The 19,809-nt window shown below is 45.6% G+C and overlaps 1 protein-coding gene and 1 long non-coding RNA gene across 3 annotated transcripts in view; one reads left to right on the plus strand and one right to left on the minus strand.

Annotated features, from left to right (window-relative positions):
- The window catches only part of LOC149361402 (uncharacterized), a 480,014-nt gene that overhangs the window by 155,074 nt on the left and 305,131 nt on the right, over positions 1-19,809 (minus strand). The window lies entirely within an intron of this gene.
- LOC149361405 (uncharacterized) lies at positions 1,830-9,325 on the plus strand. 2 transcript variants are annotated; one of them, XR_016288398.1, is made up of 3 exons: positions 1,830-1,982; positions 3,482-3,537; positions 8,848-9,325. It is a non-coding gene; the product is annotated as an uncharacterized LOC149361405 (long non-coding RNA). The 2 variants fall into 2 exon arrangements; XR_016288399.1 differs by lacking the exon at positions 8,848-9,325 and adding an exon at positions 8,331-8,370.

The following is a 19,809-nucleotide window of genomic DNA, read 5'->3' on the forward strand; positions in this document are numbered from 1 at the left end:
GCTACATGGGAGAATTAAAATAATTTGGACTCTGGCGCTTGTAGGCGTCCTCAGCAACGAGATGGTCCACGAACTGGCTCGAGATCTTTACTGCCGAGGCGCTGCTGGCCCCTCGATACCAGAGGGAGCGGAGAGTGCATGCTAAAATATGGGGAGATCACGCAGCATTATATATCGGAGCGTAGACTGCTACCCCGCCAGACATAAAATTAGACAGCAGACAAGCAGGGGCGTGCAGGCACTGCAAACACTATCCGCACCCGGTTATGGCGAACCACATGTTCCCCGAGGCCAGGAGCGATAAATGCAACCTTTGTGGAGCGAGGGAGACCCTGGACCACATAATATGGGAACGCCCGTACTCACTCGGGGGTATGTAAAATATGGACAGTACAGACACCTGGGAGACCCTGCTGCGTGGCTGGGTCCCTGAGCTCCAGCTCGTGCTCGTCCAACTCCAAGACGCTCTTGAGACCCAAGGCCTTGCAGTCTGCATCTAAGGCGGCGGCACCGGCCCCCTGACCTGCGTGTTGGGGGATGGGTAGATCGTCTTATTCGTGGACATTAAAGTTTATTCCATCCATCCATCTCGCTTCGGCAGACACGGTTTTGCGCCGCGCGTTTTCTATCATTCCTTCTCTCTACAGTTCTCAAATGGCAGGGATTGTCACTAAGCTCGGGTGTGACTTCATTCTTTAAATGCGGCACCATCCTCTCCCGTCATCTCGGACGCGAGCGGCCGGGTTCGATTCCCACCTCGACCAAAATTTTGATATCCTTTTCTAATGTCTCATGACGTCGTATGAGCAATAACATCAAGGGACGAATTTCCGGGTACACATTTAGCGAGTCATTCGGCAAGAGCATAGCCATCTAATGTTTCCACACTAATACGAAAACGCGACTAAGGTACCCACTGTAAGAGAGTCCCAGCGATGTGCCTTTTCATTGCTTCAGTTATGTGGCTTTCCTTCGCTTTCGAATGATTAAATGAATGAATGAATGAATTCATTGATTCATTCATTCCATTGCTTCAGTTATGCGCCTTTCCCCTGCTTTAGAAGCTCCCGCTCTTCCATTTTGAGGTTTGTGCGACTGTGTCCTGTCCCAGGGGCCAGATATGCACCTTTTCTCTTACTTTATTTGTTAGCAGCGTGGCATGGGCTTTTGTGATGATCACTTTTTCTTCTTCTTGAGGTTCTTCATGATTATGAGTTGGAAAAGGGGAACACGGCGCGTTCAAGTGTCTCCTCTGAGAGGGAATCACCGCCGTTGCGCCGTGTTTAGTAGTGTGGTAGGATGAAGGTCACATAAAGGTAAAACTTCGCGACAGTGAAGCTGGCTTTATCTAGCGTATTGTGCTCGCTTCAAAATTGGATGATGCTTAAGCTCCGTTTTTAAAAGTGGGACGCGACAGCGTGTTGCAGGGTTGCCAAGGAGTCCACGCATGGCCCGTTCGGCGCGACGCCTTGGCCGAAGGAAAGGAAACGACGCCTGTCTCTTATATCCCGATGGACACCCGAACTGCACCTAAGGGGAGGAAAATGAAATGAAGATTGCTTTTAATGAAATGAAACGACGCCTGTCTGCCATATCTCGATATATCTGTCTGCCAGTCCTAGCCACCTGAACATCGAGAGAACAAACTCCGCAGAACTGCGCATGCGCGCCCAGAGAGCAGGTGGAAAGGAGGACGGTTGGCGGATGTGACGCTGGAGGGTTTTTCGGTTTTCTGTTTTTGCGGCATGTAACTCTCAAACCCAGACGCCTAAAGTTATGCCGAGGCTGGCCGAGGCCGAGGATGGCGCGCGTTTCAGAGAACGGGCGAACTCGTGCATGCTCCAGCGCCTCGTTGCGCTATCTGCGCTTTCGTTTCTCTCTCGTGAATCGGCCCTCTGCTGTTTTGGTAGATGCGAGCTCGGTGAATTTTGCTCTCAGTTCATGGTTTAGGCAGTCCTACCTTCAACCTTTTCCAGACTGAGGTGAGTGCTGTCAAAGTAATTCATTGTGCACGCGCGATGCTGTTTCGTACTTGCCCGCCAACCAGATAAAAAGTGTTCGTCGTCGCTCTGTCACCGCCTTGTGGCTTGTTGAAAGAGCTGCTGCACGACTGCGCAAGTATGTGACGGTCTCGATTATTAATACGGCGTCTTCTGATGTAAATTTCGCGACATCGTGCGGGTGAAGGCGCGCGAGGAGACCGCGGAGTGGCGTCGAGTAGGTCATTCTTTCGCGCTTGAGAGGACTGTTGCATGTTTGTTACTGAGCACCTATAGATAGTCGGTTGCCTCTAACGAAGGTTTGTCTTTTTCAAGATTCATCTCCTTCACTCATGGCCTCTGTACAATTTGGCCGCAGCTGTTATTTCTGTGTGTGCCAGCGTAAACGCGCTGGACTGTGGGATTTTACTGCCTTCCTCGCAGCTTCAGCAGATGGGGTACGTGACTTGCGCTATGAAAGCGTCGGGATTCCCGACAGGTAGGTGGCGTTTACCTGTGCAGACCAGTTGTATGTTTTCCTTCCTTTTTCACGCGGTGCTGCAATGCAGGAGATCAGCTTCTTTGTGATACTTCCGAAGAGCGAAAGAAGGGGCTGCTGGCCAGCGGAGAGCCTAAGTTTAAATATGAGCTGGCTCAGTGTGAAAAATATAACTGGCGTACCTGGGAGTGCCACGAACCTTCTGTACAGCATGAGACTGCAGCAATGCATTCATTGTGCTTATCCGCTCAGGCCCGTCACTGCAAGTAACTCATGTGTAAGGCGACGGATGCCACAAGGAATACGTGACTTCATTAGCCTTCAGCTAGCACTAGGTCGATGCCCATGGAAATATTTATCGTTTTACAACCGAAATAACAGCATTGGTATAATTCTTTCAGTTTGTTTAAACATTTGGGATGCCTGTCCCTACCATAGTTTCCCAACACTTGTTCTGTGTGCTCCAATGCATTCGAGGAAGCTATGGGAAAGATTTCCAGAAAAAAATTAATGCATTCATAAGTAACAGGCAGTGTGTGCCTGTAAGCCGCTGCCAAGGGCACTGAGAGGGTATTCAGACAAACCAAAGATGACGCTGAGCCAGCATGTCTTTTGGAGGAGAGCTAGCGGCCGCTGTGTGGACTTCACGTGGCTGTCAAGGGACAAGGCAGCAGCTGCTATAACCACTTTCCAGAACAGTTCATCCATGCAAGCAGCATATGCAGCATTTACCGTATCAGTGAATCCACTACACTGTTTCGTTTGTTGTAATTAATTGTTTTGGAAATGCACATCTAGTGCATTTACGAAGCAATTAATTCGTGTGTGTATCAACCAGCAGCTACCAATGTCGTTACTTTGTTTTTCTGCTGCAGCAGGAGCCCTCACTTGCTGTACTCAATTCTCGGAGCGAGTTTGTTGAATTCATCTGTGCAAACTGGCCGTGTTTGTAGCATTACTCTGATCTGCAGCTTCTGCAGCGTGCGCCTTTGTTTATTTGCAGATCCTTCCACCAGCTGGATTCTACCTTGACCTCATTACCACAGTGAGCCGAGATTGGTATGGCGTAATGCATACTTTCGCTGTTTCCACAGGTTCAGAGCATGCTCCTGGTCAAGTTTTAAAAAGTTTGAATTTTTGAAAGCATGCCCGCAATGTATTTACTTTTATTGTGGAGTGTGTATTTTGGCACCTCTGCATTTTACGGTACGCTGTTGTTTGGAAAGTTGTTCGGAGCACTTTCGGCTACGTGATTTGCAGAGAGAGAAGTTGGCGAAACACAAATGTGCGTGTGCAGTTCCTTGCCAGGTTCACAATGAATGGAAGATTTAGGCCTGCGCAAATCTGCACTGGATTCGTAAGCATACAGTGTGCCATGTAAACAAGCTAGACTCGGACTCCTTTCAAAGCGGGGGTTTTGAAAATGGGCTCCTTGGAGTACTTTTTTGGTTCCCGAGATCAGTCTCCTTTCTCTTCCCTCTTCCCTTTGCCCGCTTTATTTTGGGACTGATTAATAGTATGGCTACTGATAGCAGGATATTTCACTGTTCATCCAGTTGTTACAAATAGCATTTGGGTATTTTTGTCCATGTTAGGTAGGAAGGTGTGAAGTCGGGACACAGGGTTCCGCAGCAACTTGAGGACCCTTGTTCCACAGGCATGACCCTTGTTCAGTATGAGCACTTTTACAACTGATGGGTGCCTACAGAACTGACAATCGTTTTCTTCTTTTCCTGCGGCCCTGCTCGCGTTTATGATCTGTGTTATCGAGTCAAACACTGTCCCGAATAAGAAAGAAATGTTAATGCGGTATGTGGCTGGGCTAAGTAACATGAGATCCTCTATTTATAATGTTCTCATCAAACAAGGGAAAGCAATAGAAAAACAAAAAATCTTGTTTGAGCAAATTTCTGGGCCAAAGTCTCACTAATGGCACATAACACATTGAAAACATGTAAACAATTAAAAAGAAAATGTTGTATGTCGGCAGAAAAAGCGCATTTGATCTTACCTGAAGTGTAACAGCATGAAGTGACATTCGTCGCGACGTACTGTACAGTGACAACGGCAATTGCGTACCGTTGCCACTGCCACTGGTACACCCGTGTGAAGCGAAACTTGGCAGCAGAGCGGCGCGTTCAGCAGTGTTGCTTGGTTGTGGCTGCTTCAGTGACCTTGTGTTACCAGATACCTGCACTAGTACACTGCACAGTGGTGCCTAATTACATTTCTGAGGCGCTATAAAATGTAATAAGTGAGAGGTGCAGCCTATACTCCCTTCAATTTTCCACAGCTCCTACCAAACTTTCAGTGAATTGTGTATGCATGTTGGCAGCTTGCTCGCTTAAACCATGCTGAAAACACAAACTCTTCTTGTAAAATACGTATCATTGCTGGGCTTGCCGAAGTGAATTGTGGATGCAGCTACTGGGAGCAGTGAACTATTGTCTTTATTAAATGCTGGAATCCATGCCTTTTGATCCAAAGGGGTTCGGGAATGGCGAATGACCCGACAAACAACGCAGGTTCAACAAAAAAGGTGCCTTTATTATGGCAACGTAAAACAAAGCACAACATAAACGCCTGCGCGAGTTCGAAAAATGAAGCGCCTAGGCTAGGCAATGGTAACCTGTCCGAATAGGCATAAAGAAATTGGACATAAGCGCCCGAGCACACACTTATGTATGACGCAATCGGGCAAGCACTCCCGCCGTCAGTAGTCCTCTCCCCGCGAAAGAGCCCCTGACCTTCCCTTTTTAACACCAGGGCTATGGCCGCGTCTGTGCCTGTTCCGCATCTCTGCCTTTCTCGTGCCGCTTGATGCAACGCGGCTATTTTTAGTACACTCTATACGTAAGAAGGTGAATGCGTTATCGTGCATCCGACACGGGCACGCTCCTGACTGCTGGAGCCCATGACTGGCGCACATGGGTGTGCTAGCGCAAGCAGATGTGATAAAAACTAGTCACATTTGTACCCGCAACACCTTTTTCTGTTGGCTACTTTGACGAGCCATTTTTTTTCGGGTAATGGGCGATAGATAGATACAGAGAGGGCGGAAAGGCACGGATGTTAACCCACATTCTACAAGTTCTACAAGCGTTTTTGGGCCTTTTGCAGGGAGAGTTTGTTGATCAGATGTTCAACATTGACCCGCCTCAGAATCTCAGTCTCCATGCAAGGGATAAAATTAGCTTGAGGGTTGATTTTTTTCAATTGCGCCTGCATGCCGGAGTACTTGCCAGCCATGTTGCTTGCATTGTCACCAGTTGAAGAGGTGAGATAGGTAGTCCTCACCTTCATTAAAATAGACGTGGCCGGTATCACCACAGACCCAGCAGAGCCTGTTGAAGTCACTGAGCCATGTGGGTAGACATGTAGGCGGTGTTTATGGTTAAAATGCAGATGATGCAGTGTCAGTTGTTTGAGAGCAGGCAATGATACACCAGATTTCTTAGTAATTCCCGGAATAGAGAGGTGTACCCGAGGTTCATAGACTCCATATGGGTGAGCATGGTCTTGAAGCATGAGTGAACTGCGAAGGAAGATAGGCACGATGAGCTTGAATTACTTTTGCCAATGCAGTATGTGGTCTGAGCATTGGAAGAGCTTCAAGATGATGACTCGGAACTCGTGTGAGGTGCCGAATGTGTGTTCTCATGGTTTGAATAGCAATGTATGAAGTAACAGGATGCCCCCCAGCGACAAAAATTGTGCTTGCTGTTGAGGCACATTTAGGTAGTCCAAGGCAGATTTGTAGAGCACGCGCTTGAACACTATGAAGTGTCTGAAGGTTTGTCTTTCTAATATTGCTTAAAATGGGAAAGGTATGCCGCATATATCCCAGGGACAGCGAACGGTATAGTAGAAGCATCGAGTGCACAGATGTGCCCCAGGGCTTTCCCCTGAGGAAGGAGAGAATATGAACAATCGCTGTCAGTCTCTTTCGCATGAGGTAGAGATGGAGACTCCACGACAGGTTCCCATCGATAATAGTGCCAACAAAGCGGTGACTTCTCTCATAGGGAATGGCGTTGCCATTAATATATATGGGGTAACTTGTCATTTTTTTTTCGTGTGAATGCCACGTGGGAACATTTCTCTGTCAAAATATTTAGGCCCTGCTGACGAAGGTATAACGTCAGTATCGTTGCCGCCTTTTGCAGTCTTGCATGAGCTTAGGGACGGGTCACGCTTGATGCCCAAATACAGATATTATCGGCATATACAGAGATCTGAACAGATTGTGGCAATGAGTCAACCAGGCTGATGAGAGCAAGGTTGAAAAGTATTGGGCGCAGCACTCCACCCTGTGGGACTCCGCGTGAATTTAGATGCAAAGAGATTGGTCCGTCTTGAGTCTGAACAAAACACGACCTCTCGACCAAATAGCTGCGTATCCAGCTGAACATGAGGCCTCAAATCTCAGCAGTTTCTAATGCATCCAAAATGGCCTGTGTTACGTTGTTGTAGGCGCCCTTTATGTCCAAGAACAGCGCCACGGTCAATATTTTCAAATTTTTTTGGTGCTGGACGGATATTACAGGTCAGCCATATTGTCGATGTAAGAGCGGCCACGTTGAAACCCAGACATAAATCCAGGGTAGATTTGGTATCGCTCCAGGTACCATTCCGCATGTGTTAACAACATTCCATGATTCTCCCGACACTGCTGGAGAGTGCAGTTGGGCGGTATGCTGAAATGTCGAGTGGTGATTTTCCCGGTTTAAGGAGTGGAACAAGATGACTGGGCGATGGGCGAAGTTTCCTACAAACCTAGAACCTGAGTGACAGTGGTTCAGCGGCCCTCAGCTCATTGCTGCAAATCATCACCTCATGCAGTTAGTGCTTTACGATAGAGTTGATGAACTTGAGAATCGGACTCCAAGAAAGAACTTGGTCGCGCATAGTTACACGTTGGCTTCTCAGTTAAAAGCAGAAAAAGTTTATAACAGTAAGCCAAATAGATTTTTCAAATTATACTTTAATTGACAAAGGTCACATCAGAACATTGACATGGATGCCACAGGTAGGCATCCATTGGGTATCCTTTACACGGAATCCCGAGAGAGAGGGAAATGCAAAAGCCACGGGTGTGTTGAGACGACGGGAATGTTGGATTGAACAGCACCATTGCACATCTTGACACAGTGCATCACGACCTCAAACACACAGGTAGCCAGTGCCAGAGATGTACATAATGTGTTACAGGTAATTGATTACCTGTAATTTTGTAATTAGAAGTAACTACAGTGGCCGCAACTGGCGAAGGTTAGGATCAATTGGAGAGACATGGGAGAGGCCTTTGCCCTGCAGTGGGCGTAGTCAGGCTGATGACGATGAACCTTTAGTATGCAAGACACGCAATTTGGCAATGGTTTTGTTAGAAATGGCATGCATTTTATGGGTAAAGTTTCGTTCAGCGGTTACAGTTGTTTGTAGTACTCCCAATGTTGGAAACAATTAATGGTGAGTGCAGTAGCAATTGCACACTGACAAAACTAAGGAATCAGAAACTGAGCTTGGCAATCAGTGTTAACCTGCCTCTCTGCATTTGAAAGCCAGCACACTCACGTATGTCTTGCTGATGAGTTTTAGCACACTGACAGACTGACACTGACTGACTGTGACTGACAGATGCAAAACACAGTGGCACTTTAACTGTGGCCATTTAACCACATACAGGGTGATTCTTTTTAACCTTTACAGATTTTTTTTCTTCAAAAAACTGCGATTTTTGGTGCAGTCTGTTGAGCTACATTAGTACAGTAAGGCGGATATTAGGTACCTCATATGGATCAAGAATTAGACGATTAGTTAACCTAGATGAACTATTTAAGTTTTCATTGTAGGGGGCAAAGTTCTACTGCGAAATTGCTGGCCTTCAACATCGAAGGTGAGTCCCGTTTTTAAATTTTCTTAATATGCGATATCATTCGAAATATCGTCAAAAACGTGCATTTGAAACCTTGTTGAGCTGATTTTCACACACTAATTATAGAATGCAGTCACTGCACCTGGCATCGCCGAAATCAACTTCTTCTACATCATCAAATGCTCCAATTGCACCTGCTGTTTCTGACACGTAAGAAGTGTGGGAGAAGGCTTGTTATAAATATCCAATGCAGGAATGCAAACTCGGCTAGCTTTCAAATGCATACTTTTGGTGGTCAATATTTTGAACCGCACTGGTAATTAATAAAATTTAAAAAATGCAGCTTACCTTCAATGCTGACTGCCATCAATTTTGCAATATAACCTTGCCTTTTGCTATAAAAAATTAGTTGATTTTAGTTAATTCATCATTAGTCTGTGGAGATGAATCACAGACACGAGTCATTGTTGGGTCTCCACAAATTTATTTGACAGGACTCGCTCAGCCAGGCAGAAACGGGACAGCGTGCCGCCGGCATCCAGTTGAGCAGCCCTGAAATCCAGTCTGCGCGTGCTTGGCAGGCGTGCTGGGGCTGTCGCCATCTTCTGCGGCCGGACCAAGATGGCACGCTATAGGGCCCCCCCTCTAGCGATGAAGCCATGAGCAAAGTGTGAACGGCGAAAAGCGGATACTCTTGGCGCAAATCGTACGCGACGAGGACTGGCACGGTCAGGTGAGGATGCAGCTGCGCAGTTGGCGATGACGTCGGTGTCAAGGTGAGCAGGTTCAAGGCGGTCAACTGAGATTGTGTCCTCTCGGCCATTGATGAGCTGAAGAAAGTGCTTAGAAGCACACCAGAGCACCTGAACGGACCATCGTATGGTGGCCGCAAGGGTGGGCGTACAGCGTCGTGGCGAACAAAGATGTGAGTGCACTGCTGAAGGTCTGGGAGGGACATGGATACGACGGAATACTGGCACTGATGTGGCGGAACGACAGTGCTCATAGCGCTGTGTAGACGGTATGCGTAATCTCAGATGTCAGCAGGCATGGGTGGCGAGGTCTAGAAGAATTCTCTAGGAACACGGAGAGTAGTGCCAAACGTTAGCTCTGCTGCACAGGTAGAAGAGTCACTGCGAAGTGCGGTGCGGGAACCAAGCAGGAGTAGGGGTAGGCACTTGATCCATGGCAAAGGAAAAGCGGATGCCATAACTGAAGCCTTCAACTTCCGGTGAAAATGCGCAATGACACCATTCGAAATTAGGTGGTAAGAGGTCGTCTTGATGTGATTGATGCCGGGGAGCCGAGTTAGGTCGGCAAGTAATGTGGAGTTGCACTGACAGCCACGATCAGTTGTAATGGTGGAAGGGACACCATAGCTGCTTACCCAAAGTGTGATGAGTGCTGTTCTGATCGACTCTGCGGTTATGTCTAGAAGGGGCATCGCTTCAGGCCATCTCGTGAACCTGTCAGTGCAGGTTAACAGGTAGCGGTGGTTCCCGCAGGGAGGAAGGGGACCGACAATATCAACGTGCAGGTGGCTGAAGCGGGGAGGCGGGAAGGTGCCAAGCGGAGTCGCAGTGTGTCGGTGCACTTTGCTTTGCTGACAGCTGAGCCATGTGCGCGAGCACCAGTGAACGTCGATGTTGATGCAAGACCAGACATAACAAGCCGTGACAAGGCGCTGTGTTGCGCGGATGCCAGGATGGGCCAAAGAATGGGGGCATCAAAGACAGTTTGTCGGTATGGTGGAGGCACGTAGGGTCGAGGGCAACCTATCGATGTATCACGTCCGGATCACCAAATTTGTGGAGATGAATCGCAGACACTAGTCGTTGTCGGGTCTCCACAAATATATCTGGCAGGACCCACTCATCCAGGCGGGAACGGGACAGTGCCTCCGGCATCCAGTTGAGCAGCCACGAAATCTAGTCTGCGCGTGCTTGGCAGGTGTGCTGGGACTGTCGTCGTCTTCTGTGGCCGAACCACGATGGCATGCTATAAATTCATATGAGGCACATAATGTCTGCCTTGCTGTACAATCCAACTCAACAGGCCACATTGATGTATCTCTCATGCTTTTCAAAATAAAATTGTGCAAAAGTTTAAAAAAATCAACTCTATATCACATTTTACTGAGATGTCGTCACATGGTTTTGCACCATTTTTGGTCTTTGAGGAAAGGAAATGTCTCGTATCTTGGTGGGCACCTGAACAGCACTGCAAGGGAAGGGATCAAGGTGATAGTGGAAGAAGAAAGAGAGGAAGAGGTGCCGTAGTGGAGGGCTCCGGAATAAATTTGATCACCTAGGAATCTTTAACGTGCACATGGGCGTCTGCGTTTCACCTCCATCAAAGTGCGACTGCCACGGCCGGGTTTGAACCCGGAAACCCCGGCTCAGTAGCCGAGCGCCAAACCACTGAGCCAGATACACCAATAATGGCAGTTTTGCTCTGCGGAATGTTGCTTCAGCTTGATTTATGCAATTTTCAGTGGTAAATAAAAATTATTCTGACTCCACGGGTATTATAATGCTTGGATCTGCCAATATGAGGCAGGGTCATTTTGTTTCCTACTTAACCTAGTAGGGTGTTTTGTTCAGTTAGTCCTTTTAAGTCCGTAGGCAGTCATTGTCCATGCATGCAGCTTATCTCATTAAGCGTTGATGACAGACAACTGATTGTGGGTCCCAATAATGACAAGTTAGGCAAGCCATTGTACAGATCCGAAGCAGCGTCTGTGTCCCTCACTGGTTGCACAAGCTTTACATGGGTGCCACTTTCGGTGCTGTGTGCGTGCCACTGTCCAGTTTCAAACAAGGAACTGCTGACAACTGTTCAAGGTTTAGGGACACCAAAATTTTCATAGTGTATTTTTGCATTTCAATGATGTTTAAGACATTAGCCAACGTAAATCACAATGTGAAATTCACCTGCGCTCAGTAGTGAACTTATATACAGGTGTCAGGCTTTTCGGTTTTTATTTTCTAAAATTTGGCTGACTTTTTTTGGCGCTTATTTCAGAATTAATTTTTTTCGGCAACATAATATGGTACTCTTGTGTGGTAAAAAGTTGCCTAGAATTTCTTTTAACCTTTTTTCAGCCAGAGATTTGATTTACTAGTAATCAACACAAAAATGGCACAAACAATTTACAGCTGTACTTAGAAATGCCATCACCTATAAAAAAGAAATGGATGAAACTGTAAGTCAAAAATACAAGTGCAATTTGACTTGCAAAAGCTAGGTTGTCATGCTGATGTTGGGTTTCTGCACTGAATGGAGAGAGAAGTTGGGCCTCACGTGGTCTGCATGTTGACAGCGACGGAACTGCTGCTTAACCATCGAGGTAGCCGGAATATCATAATTTTCGTGGCACTTGTGTATGGCTTCGCATGAGTGTCCCTACATACAGTGGAGGAGCCCACTCAACTAAGCAACTGCACTAAGTGGGTGATGGCAGTTAACAACATGCAGCAGTTTATTTACAACCTGTCTACAAATCAACCAAGGCAGTTGCTATCATGCAAATTTAACAATCAGGAATGTTGGGCCAGAGCTCCCTTCTCACACAACTCCATCAGCCTGACCAGCCTAACAAGTGCAGAGCGCAGTGGCTCCTCTCTTTTGGACTGGCGTCAGCACCCTGTCTTGGCCCTGCCTGCTCTCTCGAGACATCACTCCACCAAAAGCAGGGTCGAGTCTCCCCTTTTGGCACCAGAAAGCCACCTTACCTGTAGCACGCTGATGCCCACGAGCACCTTGTGTATTCCACGAAGCCATTTAAGTACAGTTACAGCACAGACCACACACTCAAAACGATAGCAGCAACTGAATGGGAGCCACCATTCAGCTAGGTCTGAGCGCACGACTCTGCCCGCGCTCACTTCTTCACTGTTAGTCTCTGGAACGTGTGGTCCTCATCACGCGGTGTGGTGCTGAAGTGCCACAAACCTGAGGCGTCTGTGTGTTGACTGCGCCTTGTAGGAAGGAAGACCTTCCAAGGCCTTGACTTTTCGTAGACCGCCGTTCCTGCAGTTTACAGTTTGTTTTCAAACAAGCCCACTCATATGGCACAAGGTAGGAGACGGGAGAGAGGGCCTCACAATAAGCCCCAAGGAAATAGCTGAAGAAAACATTGAGCTAGTGGATCCGGGTGTTGGCTGTTTTATGACCCTCTGCACTATAGCCCATCAATTTGACTGCTTGAAGCCTCCCAGTTTGCAGAGGTGTGCAGAATAGCAGAGTAATATACCTTAGAACGCATGACTGCGCTACTTAATCTTAATTTTCTTGAAGGAGCTAGACACGCAGCGGACACGGGACAGAGAAAGAAGACGACACAGTTGCAAGTACCGCCGCCCTGTGTCGTCGTCTTTCTCTGTCCCGTGTCCGCTGCGGTGTCTAGCTCCTTCATGTCTCACCAACTGGCCTATACATCTACCCTCCTAACTTAATTTTCTTCTTTGCCCTAGTGCGTGTAACGTGTCTATTAAAGAATACTGACTATCCTTTTTCACTTATAACCAAATTTTGAAAACTGAATTCGGTGTACTTTATTTTTGCCTAACCTTATTATTGGATTAATTCTTCGATGCAGTTTTCGTTTCAGCAGTTGAAAGATGGTTGTGGCATCACAAGTAAGCATCCGATCATGCGAGGCATACACAGTCTGAACTATAATAGCTCTTTGTTCACGTGCTGCCATTCTGGCTTCTGGAGCAGTTTAGTGCTAGTGTTTCAATGCATTAAAGCTACAGAGCAGTGGTTATACTGTCGCTTCTGTATGCCTTACATGACCTTGTACTTGCTAGTGATATGGCAACTGAAACTACAATGGAAAAAAAAATTACAAATTATTTATTGAGTACTGATGAACTCCACGCGATGATCAATGTTTACTAATGTTTCGTACTTTATTCCAGGGCAAAAGCACAAGCCGAAAAATTTGGTGCCTCTACTCCTTCAACTCATGTCACTGCACTAGTCTGTGACCGGTCTGGCGTACACTGTGTAGCATTCTCCTTGTCCCTCATCTTTCATGAGTAGCAGAAAATATGCATTTCAAGAGTGTTGACAAATATCTCGAGAATGGTTAAGATCGTGTAAGGCAGCCAAGTTAACCTCGTCTGTACCTACCATTGCAGCCTAGGCCTCAAAACCAGTAACTGTAATGTGCACTAACCAATTTTAGTTCATTAGGACGTCTGGTTCCTGAACTTTTTGGTGTTTATTAAGCAAAAAAGATTACAGTGAAGATGAGAGCTTCACAGCAGCTTTTTTTCTCTCCAGAAAAATACGGCATATGGTTTCTTAAATTAAACTTGGCAATACATACATGTGTTCCTGGCAAATGTGCCATCACGCAGGAAGAGGCAGAGAGACCAACATCGATGACTAGCATACAGACTGGCGATTCTTTGGTGGGATGATTGGTCACTAAGATTTGAAAATCGCTGTATTCTGAAGCAGTTTTGAGGACAGAAACGCTCGAGATTGTCAGGCGTACTTTATTTAAGCACAATTTAGAACATTTCTGGTGACAGGCACACATCTTTATGAGAAGGCCTAAAAGGTGCGTAATTGACCACAATGATTGCAAAAGCTTCGGTAACCATCCGGTATTTTTCAACAGCCATACGCCAGACAACTCGTGCAACATGATGAAAAAAACTGGATATGGCTGTCCACTAACAGCACTGTTAAAAATACATGTGACCGAATTCATAGCAATACCATGGCCATGCTAAAATAGAATACATTAGCTGAAAGTGGACACCGCATAACCACTGCCCATGAGCCAAGTTCTACAAAACGTGGATACAGGACATCATGTATTTGTAAAACTACTCGCACAGCCCGATAATTAGATTGCACCTCGCCTGAAACTGGAGATCAAGTATGACGCTGAAGAATGCATATCAAAAACAACCTGTGTGTACCACCATTATTTATTAATTACCCTCAGGGCCTGAAGGCATTACAGAGGGGAGTGGGATAACGTACAGTAAATACCATAAAGTATAGAAAGAAAAGAAAAAGAAAAGAGCAAGAACAAATGCGGCAGAAAGACAATTATCGTGGGAAATAGGCCAGTGAAAACAAATTCAAAGAAAACACAAAAATGTGAAGAGAGAGACTAGATATGGCAGTATTAAAAAAGTATTAGTAATGTCAACTACATGGTTGGGAAGGTCGTTCCAACTCGCACAGGTACTGGGGATGAATTTGGTTTAGGTTTATGGGGTTTAACGTCCCAAAGCGACTAAGGCTATGAGAGACGCCGTAGTGGAGGGCTCCGGAAATTTCGACCACCTGGGGTTCTTTAATGTGCACTGACATCGCACAGTACACGGGCCTCTAGAATTTCTCCTCCAAAGAAATTCAACTGCCACGGCCGGGATCGAACCCACGTCTTTCGGGTCAGCAGCCGAGCACCATAGCCACTGAGCCACCGCGGCGGCCAAATTAATAAAAGAAATGTTCAGTGTGACATTAAGGAACACCTATTTTGTGGAGATGATCTATGCAGCCTGTAACATGTAGGCCTGGTTAGCAGCCACCTCTTAAGGAGAGGATTGGTATCATATATCTTGTGAACAGGACATAAGCAAGAAATTTTTCTTTGGCATGAGAGCAGCGGCAATCATAAGGTAGCCTTCACAGCGGTAACACTGGAGCTATGGTGATAACTGGAAAGCATGAATCGCAATGGTTGGTTTTGTGCAGATTCAGATTCAGATGCTAGTGATCTACCACAGACTTATGGTACATACTCCAATTTAGACAGAACGAGTGAAGTAATTTTACTGAGCTAGAGGAAAGGTAGAATTTTGATGCAGATACAGACACCCTAACGTACGGTTAGCATTGTTAGCAGTAAATTCAAAATGCAATTTCTAAGAGGTGAGAAGTTATATGCACACTGAAGTATTAGTACAAAGACAGTTTCCAAGGGAGTATTGCAAAGTTTAAAAGTGGCTGTTACAACGCCACATTAAGCACACACTTGTTAATGTTAAGTTCCTAGTGCCATGTTCGTTTCAAAACTCGGTTAATATCAGGTTGAAGAATAGAAGCGTAAGAGTCGCTGTTAATTTCAGAGCCTAAAGACAGAAGAGGCAGCATTGTTAGTCAAGTCATTAATACAAACGAGAAAAAGTAAGGGCCCAAGAACCCTGGGGAATGCCTGAGCCCACTGGAGAAGAACAGGAGATAAGTTGATCTGCAGTCACACATTTAGAATACTAGTTAAGGAGGGAAGACGAGGTTACTGAATTTGAACTTTTTCAAAGGCTTTCCAGAAATCGAGAGAAAGAGCTATTTAATGAAAAACAGATTTTAGCCGGCGTGAATATTCGGTGACATGCTAATCTGCGTAGGGGAGGGAATAGGGAAGTGAAGATGGAAGGAGAATGGTAGAAAACAGTGCAGTCATTGAAGAGGGTTGCAACGCAGTAGCTCACCGCATGATGACTTCTTTGGATGAGACCAAAGTCAAGTTCTGTGCATGGACAGCAGGGTGATCAAGTGTTTGGCAATTTAGAGTTTGTCTAAAACACCAATAGCGTCGAAATAGGCAAATAAGAATATGATTGTACGTTGCTGCTGTCTGTGAATAACCTAATAGAGTCCACTGTGAGTGGCACTCGGGTGACGGACTGCATGCATTGTTCGTAGCGCGCACGTCCGTTGGCGTGCGCTGGACATTCGAAGAGGATATGAAGCACAGTCTCAACTGAGCTGCAGTTGTCACAATACGGACTGTCTGCTTGCTTGAAGCAGTATCGTAGACTCTTCGTAAACGCAACACTAAGACAAGCACAATGATAAACTGTTTCTAGATGACGCGGAGGCCCAAGTGGTAGTCTTGATTTGAGCTGTGGGTCGATGGAATGGAGAAAGGGGTAATGATGACTTGGCGAGTTCCAGAGGCAGTTCTTTTCATCCTGGGTATATGGTTTGGCGAGTTGGGAGGCATCTGATTTTGTGAAGAAGGTGCGCTTGTAGTCACGGTACAAATCGAGGAACATGCAGTCTGCCAAAGAACCCTGGCCAGGATGAAATGCACATCGTGTGTAATACAAAAAAAGCTGTGTCTTGCATAAAAATGTTTCATGAAACCCTTGCTGGCAGTAACTGAGAAAGGAATTTGACTCTACGAAACTTGCAAGGAGAGAGTAGATGCCATGTTCCATGGTCTTACAGAGGATGCTAATAAATGAAATGGGTTGGTAGTTAATAGAAGAATGCTTGTCTTCAGACTTGTGCATTAAAACCACCTTCCAATCATTGGGGACCCAACCAGACTCCATAAATTGCTCAAACAGTTTAGAAATGAATTATAGCCCTATAAGCTTTCACATTTTTTTTGAAGTTTAGAGTTGATGTTGTCCATACCGCATGGCGGTGATATCTTGATTTTTTCAACCCCCACAGGTTCATAACAATGGGGTTCACAAGAAGGAAATTACAAGGTGGATAACGAGGTTATGCGATATTACCTGGCCACCTGATGCTTTTAGATTAACTGCAGAGTAATCCGTTTTGTTAGCAACGTTCCGAAATTGTTGGTTATCAGTTAGCATCAGTGGCAAAGTGTGATTGAAAAGTGACTCCTTTGCTTGTTTTAGTGTGGTTTTATATTAAGAAGTAGAGGACTAACACGCATCACACCAGTGTATAGAATTAGACATTTTGGCGGACTGAAACATTTTTTCCCTTGTTTTTTCTAGTGATAAGTAAAGTAAAAATGTTCTCATATTTTGCACATAGGCTGCAAAGTTTAGTGTGCTAGACAGTAATAACCAGGCACATAAAACAGCAAAAAGGCATTCAAAAGCTTCTTCTACACTGCAGCCTTTCTTAGCAGCAACTAATATTTTCTGGATAATAAAAATAAACATGCAAAAGGTAGAACTTTATTTTGTATACACAAAAATAATGGCACTTTTACTGACTGCATGCACATACTGCAGCCAGAGTTGAATGCACTGGGTAAATCCTCAAGGTCCTTTACAGCTTTCAGATGTCGATCAACCGAACAATGCAAAAGTGCAAGCGTGAACTCCATAAATGATGCCAGAACAGAATAAATACTGCCCTTTCTGAGAAGCATGAAAGAGCATTGCACCAAAGTGCGCAAAGGTGGGCTGCATAAAAGCAACAACATGAGATGACTCGTACACGGCATCACAGACCCCACGATGGCTGACCACACACCACTTCCACGGGGCAGGTAGCTATCAGCGGATAAGATGGACGAACAGGCTTCCTCCATGTTCTGGTCTATAAAAACGGCTATCCTAACAGGCAGAGGGATGCGCACTGGGAAGCCAAATGGCTATTCACAATATTCAAGTGAGTTAAGCAGAAATCAAGCTGACAAAATGAGATGAAATCTGTTGCCTTCAGATTTGAGCAGGAACAGAGGAAGATCTTACGCCGTCTCATTCAGTTAGCCTGTTTCAGTGCTTTCCCTAAAAACTTGGAAAATATGAGACACTACACATTTTTGCGCGGTTATGCTCAGTAAATCTGTTTTAAAAGAATACATGAGGAAGGAACCAATCGACAGCTTTACGTATTAGTGCACTGTACTTACAGAAATCAGGTCAACGAGTATGTAACCCCATCAGCTAAAGAATAATCACGCTTTCTTGCTCTGCAGTGCACCACTTAAGCAAAGCTTCCCATTTGTGCAAACGTTTCCTTCCTAGACAACTACTATTACACTCCACAAAGAAAAGAAGCGGCCAGCACATTTCAAACATACATTTCCAATTAGTCGGCAAGCTAAAACCTTACGATGATCATGCATAAAAGATTAAGACACCGAGCAGCACACTTGCAATATCAGCTCGAAAGGTTGCGTCCGATGTCAGCTGCGAATGTAAACCCGATGTTTCATGGTTTCGATGGTCTAGCTAGAACTGCCAGTGAAAGCCGCGCGCATCCTATTCGTGCTCAATTCAAGCGAAAACATTTCTGGCACACGTTTCGCGCAGACAAGCTCATATGCTGGCACAAAAATATTTTTTAGCCGCTAAGTTTCGTGGAGTTCAACGTGCCGAAGCAAATCGTTCCGATTTGTGGACGATATGCGAACGGCAGGCGCGGTACTTGCCACCATGGCACTCAAGTATGTTGACATTCGAGAAATTATTAACACACACCACCTTTTCCTTACGCAGAACTGCCAGTTGTCTTGCTGAACTTACCGAAATGATGCTCATTGCGTGAGAAGGTTCGCCGGCACTCTGCAGGGATGCCTGCCTGAACATATGTCACTTTATGGTTCGTTAGCATTTACAGCACCTGGCAAAAGCATACGACAGGTGCAGCAGAGCACAAAAAGGACAGTAATAACACGACACACATCATTTACAACACATTTCATACACGCGCCACGACCCTAGCACTACGTCACACACAAAAAAAAGGGGAGGGGCAATGAGAAAAGCGCACGCAGCGCCATTACTGAAATTTTGTTGCAGGCGAAACTACGCCTTTTAATTAGAGAAAGACTAACAGTGCGCAAAATCACAAGCACCAAATTTTAACTTTTTTTAAGTGCACTGCTTTTTGAAAAAAAAAAATAGTTCGGTGAGTTTTCGTCAGTGTCGCCATCTGTAGTGCTGTCACTCAAGCCTTCGCAACGGCGCGTCATTTGAACTTACTAGTTTCAGCGTGCGCGTACGAGTCTCTTTGCGGGTCTGCACACAAGCACCTGCTGTTGAGCAATGCTAAACTTTTTTTTACGCTGTAGAAAATCCATTGTCTCAGTGGAACAGAAGTGGCAAAGAAAGAGATGTGGTCTGATTCAGTTGTAATATAACTGCAACATTCCCAAGAAAATAAGAGTTTCCCCAGTTACTGCAGGTCAAAAACTTGGTGATAAATGGACAGTTAACAGGCAAGTGGAAATAGCTCATGACAAAAAGCGCAAAAAGATGAAGACCAAGTGAAAGACTGTTAGTCTTGTGTCTTTTCACTCCGTTCATAATGAAACCTTGACATGGAATAAATTGGGCAAATAAGCTTCCCACTCAGTGATGGGCAGTGAAGTTGAAATACATTGGAAACTGATGATGATGCTGGGTTTTCTTGACTCAAGGGCATCTAAGGCCAAAGAGCGCCAAACACAAGGTTTTTGGTTGGCTCAGGCTAAAGTATGTACTACACGTGTTAAAATCAATACCGGGTGTATAGAGCCCAAGAGTAGTGAGTATGTTCATGACCACAGTGTGTCAGGAGCGTGTATAAATCAGCTAGAATGGCCTAAAGAGGTGTATAGTGCCAAAGATTCGCTGTGGCTTAGCTTGGTTAAGCCCGGTAATTGCGAAAGCAATATCCGTACCTACGCCATGGTACAGCTGGTAGTGTAGCTGGTGTTGGTGCTTGTGGTTAGACTTGTGGTGATGCATCGGTTATACAATCCAAACCAATCCAATCCA

This window comes from Amblyomma mixtum, chromosome 2, assembly GCF_055824585.1.
Source record: "Amblyomma mixtum isolate Tamu chromosome 2, ASM5582458v1, whole genome shotgun sequence".
Taxonomy (NCBI): Eukaryota; Metazoa; Arthropoda; class Arachnida; order Ixodida; family Ixodidae; genus Amblyomma; species Amblyomma mixtum.